The following is a 5,307-nucleotide window of genomic DNA, read 5'->3' on the forward strand; positions in this document are numbered from 1 at the left end:
AATGAATTAGAATATTAATAACCTATAAAATCACAATGATAATTTTAGAATTTTTAGTGAATGAATAGAAATCCTAATAATCATCAAACATCTAATTTGGTTTGCACTGTCCCCCTTCCCCATCCTTGGAAAAAATAATTCTTGAACTCATCCCAACCCTCTCCCTCGATTATCTCCAATGGAAAATAGATATCATTTTCGTTAGTAGTAGAGATATGTATCACACCTTCTCTCTTATCTCATATCTTTTAATTTTTTAAGAATACCCTAAAAAATGTCAACTTCACCTCTTATGTTAATTATTAGGTCTATTTTCTATATATCTCCATTCCTATCTCTCTCTATAATTTCATCTCCCTCCTCCTTTCATATCTTCTAGCTCCCCCCTCCCCAAGTGAAATCCTGTCTGTCCATTTCCCGAATTGGTCGATAATTCATATTCAAAATTTCTACAAATACTCCAATTCTTCATTAACTTGAATGAAAACATATGTTCTAATGTTGATTTAATTTGTTTAATTCTTAACTTATGCATATGAGGAAGACCACATTGAATACAAGAAAAAAATCCTAATGTGTATATTCCCACACTCTATCAAATAAATAAATATATAGATAAATTTTGTATTGATATTGACTACCTTTGAAAACTTGACATTTTTCTATTGGCAAGGGTCTTTTTGTTTATGATGATATACGGACTCCACAAACCTATTCAAACATGACAGTTGATACTACAACTTATAAGGAACAAAAGGTATAAAAGCATATATAACTTAGTTCATACCAGTAGATATACAAACTAGATGTGACAGTGAGCAACTGGCAAATATATGTTAGTCCATAAACATCATTTTTAGATTTAAATCTCTCATTTTAGATTTTCAGTTGCACAAGAATGTATAAGTATATGAATCCACTACATTTTCTTTCCTTTTTTTTTTTTATGAAAAATTAAAGTTACTACATAAAGCATAAAATTTATATGTTTCGCTTAAATGAAATAGGAAGAAACGTATAGTAATCCAACAACTTTTTAAAATAAAAGGGAAAATAAGATTTTACTAACCTCACATTTCTTAAGCTGATCAAACTCTTGCCGATACGGTCTATAGCAATTATGAATGTTGTCAATTCTACACCGGCATTTCTACCTTAGAACTCGAGGGAAAGGCCTACATAGGCGAACAACAACTGGTCTGCCAACTCCTAAGCACTCGTACACCAATACCTATAAATTTAATTGAAATCTATGTAACACATGCATCATGAGTAACAAACACTAAAAGATGCTAATAAAGTATAGGTTAAAAGAAAGAAGCCAAATAGACTTAAACCAAAATTTCTTAATGTTATACACACGATCATATTCCTAAATCAATATGATTAACATACTATAAATAGCGTCATTGAGCCTCCAATATTAATAGTGTTCTTCTTTGAGGCACGCATCAATGCCTTATACAATAAAGCTAAAGCAGCAGTGCCCCATGTATATTAAGCACATTCAATGAAATCAACAAGTAATATTAGAAACGAAACACGAATCACATTTTTGGATGTGTTAGAAAATATGCTAGTTCCAAGAAGATGTAACAAATATGCCCGGGTAGCACGAATAACATCCATTTCAAAAGCATTGCTTTGCAACTATGAAATTTGGTTTCTCAATCATGTCAGGTTCACACAACCACTCCATAGAGCCATTCCTATTGGTAAAATTCGAGGGATGTTGTCCAAGTGCCATGTCAAGTATATCCTTGGCCTCCTTGTACATTTTCCTAGTGATGATCTTCCCAATTACTCTAAGACCCAAAAGATATACCACATCTTCCAAAGTTATAGTCATATCCAATCGTGGCATGTGAAATGTATTAGTCTCATTTCACCATCTATCCACCAATGTTGTCAATAGACATTGATCCATTTGGAAATGCCTATAACACATTAGTACTTAATGATCTCCACTAGTTGTTTCTGCTCTTTACTCAGCTTCCACTTAGTGGACGTTCAACTATGCTCATTACTCTGTAGCACATGTCTCTTCCAAAATGAGTCAATTTGAAATAGAATACTTAGTGATTTTATCTTTTGTGCATGACGAAAACAAATATTATATTATGCGCAAGTACAACTGTAGATACCTAATTTTGTTACCCTCCCCTGGCGATGATGACTCACATATTGTGGATGCAGTCATTTGCTTTCAATCAATAGAGATGACAATCAACTAAGGTGGTTTAACCCCAGAATACCCCTTTCACACCCTAAAAACCCAGAAACCCTAGAACCTGGAGAAAGGAAGGGTCCAATTATGACATATCATATACGAAGGAATTAGGTCGGAAATACCATACGGATGGATAGTGCTAGATAAAATGATTCCAACGATATATGATACGTCAAAATCAGACTATCGGATCTCCTACAATCACTCTTGGAAAATGGAATCTTTTGTATACCACCATATCAGAATATTCCTTTGTGGCCCCGCAAGCTTAGTAGCCCCGCGAGAGGTTCACAGCCCCGTAAACTTCTCAGTGAGAACTCCAAATTTCACACCCTTGAGATCCAAAATTCTATAAATAGAGCTCTATTTACCATCCCAAGACACACTTGATTGGTATACCTATCCCCATCCCTTGGGTGAGTTAATCCCTTCTTGCCTTTACCTTTGTTGGCTCCCTTTCTAGCCTTTTAGCCCCTCCCCTTAGTCCCTTCCCTTAGTTAGCCTTTGCTTGCTTATCCCTTCCTTAGCTTTCACTAGTCGAAGCTGAAGTGCCATCCAGATTTTAGCCCTTTAGTAGCTTTTTCTAGCCAAAACTCTGCCGAAGTGCCACCCAAGCTTTAGCCCTTTAGTAGCCTTCCCTAGCCGAAGCTCTGCCGAAGTACCGCCCAAGCTTTAGACCTTTAGCAGCCAAGCTTTGCCGAAGTTCTGATGAAGCCTTAGCCTATTAGTAGCCTTTCCTAACCGAAACTCTACCAAAGTTTTGATCCCAGAACCAACCTTCCCTACCCGAGGCTCTGCCGAAATTCCGCTAAGTCTCAGCTGAAGAATCACACTCAGCTAAGATGAACCTCTGCCAAAATACTTGAAAGACCATCACAGTTAACATCTCTAAAGAAAGGAAGTTAGAGGCCAAAGCCACCTTCCCCTGAGCTGGGAGAACTCACAAGAAGATTTATATTCATTTCAGTAAGGGGCCCACCCCTCTTGATGTCAAGCTCAGCTATAATCATTCACTGAATTAGCATAATGTAGTTTTTTCATTTACATTGTGGTAATGTATATATGTAATAATTTAGCATGTGGTATAGGAATAGAAGTGGAAAATGTTCATTCTTAAGCATCTAGTAGGAAGACCGGTTGAACTGGGTAGATTGGGTGCCTAATGCCTTCCCAACTCTACAACCTAATACGTACCCTATTCTCTAGACTAGACCAATTTTCGGGCTCTTTCCATAAGGATCGGGCCCACCCCGGGTCCTAAGTCCATAACCCTAGGTGGCGACTCCAAACCCCTTTTATATGATCCCAATCCCCAACAAATGGACCATCATCAACACTCACCTCAGGAGGGTACACCTCTAAACCATTCCTCAAGAAAGAAAGGAATTGAGCCCTACAAATTAGGCCCCTTACGCTTCCCTAGGCAGGGAGCGACGGCGCAGGGTCCGCAGATGTCTGAAGGAGGGCCAAGCATCGGCTGCTACCCTCACAACAACAAATATATTACCTCACCCTTTCAGATCAATTCTGAAACTTGATTAGATTAATCATATAGAACAATTTTGGTACTTGATATATGTTTATCAATGGATACTCCAGTTAACAATACTGCATTATGTACAACATTACCAACTAGGTCTTGCTCTCTAACATATCCACTATCAGTAAACTCATACACACCCTCCAAATATCCAGATATACTAGAATATATCCGCACCCTAGAAGGTGGGTGGTTACCACCATGCATTGCTTTTTTTTTTTTCTGAGATCTTCCATATAATGTCCAATTGGAGAGGATCCACCAAAATTATGCACCTAACACATGATCTAAAGTGTATAGTTAATTCTAATATTAATTTCAACAATAAAGAGATAAATTGGCTATTGAAATATCTGATACTAGATCCACAATAATTCTTCTTTAGCATGTTGCTACTATTACAATAATTTCACTCTTTATGGCATAAGTATCTAGTCACCTAAGTGTAATACTCAAAGAGGTAGCTATCCCAAAAATAAATAAATACTCAAAGAGGTGGATATGTGAGATGGCTATATTTCATCTAATAAGAAGAATAGATTCATTCCAAATCTGAAGTTAAATATAACGGTCATATTTTAGAGGACTGCTATACCAATCAAATTAGAGGCTGAAAAATATTATGAAATTTAATATAGTTTTAGGAAGACAAAATTATTCAAGTAATTTCCAAACAGTACAATAAGAATGTATTAATTGTAAATACTACTAAAATATCAGAAAGTGAAAGAAACAATGGGAAAATGAGCAAGGGGTGAGAAACTAGTGCGATATCCACTTAAGCTTACTTAAAAAAGATTATCACTTCAATAGGATCACCTAAGCCTAACAACTAAATCTAGACAAGAAAATAATTTTTAAATAGGAATATAAGTGGTATGATGGGTCTACTATTAAAAAACCTAATAATAGAGCATGGATATAGACATGCCAATTGTGGTGAGAGTTGAGAATGATAGATTTAGAGAATGATTTGACTTGTTGGTAATGACAAAGGTCTTTCTTATTATAATAAATCAAATAAGGGAAGTAGGATAATGCTGACTAAGCATCCCTATCTAAAAGATATGCTACCGTAAATGGTAAATAATAAAACTTAACCAAGTTAAGAATAAAACTAACTACGGTCATCTCAATACTCCCCCTTAAGTTGGTGCAAATCTATCATACATGCCCAACATGGAGACGAGAGGATGAAATGCCTTACAATGAACAACCTTGGTAAATACATCAACTAATTGATTTGCAGTACTAACAAAAGTGAATACAGAAAATCCATTGGTCAAGCTTCTCTTTGATGAAGTGTCTATCAATCTCAATATGTTTGGTCTCATCATGCTGAATAGGGTTGTGAACGATACTGATGGTGCCTTGTTATCACAATACAGACACATAGGACCTGCAACATTAATTTGGAGATCACTTAATAAGCTCTTAAACCAAATCAGCTCACAAATTCCTTAGGCCATTGTGTGATACTTAGCTTAAGCATTAGATTGAGATACCACGGATTGTTTCTTGCTACACTAAGTAACAA

The sequence above is a fragment of the Macadamia integrifolia genome, chromosome 3, assembly GCF_013358625.1.
Source record: "Macadamia integrifolia cultivar HAES 741 chromosome 3, SCU_Mint_v3, whole genome shotgun sequence".
Lineage (NCBI taxonomy): Eukaryota > Viridiplantae > Streptophyta > Magnoliopsida > Proteales > Proteaceae > Macadamia > Macadamia integrifolia.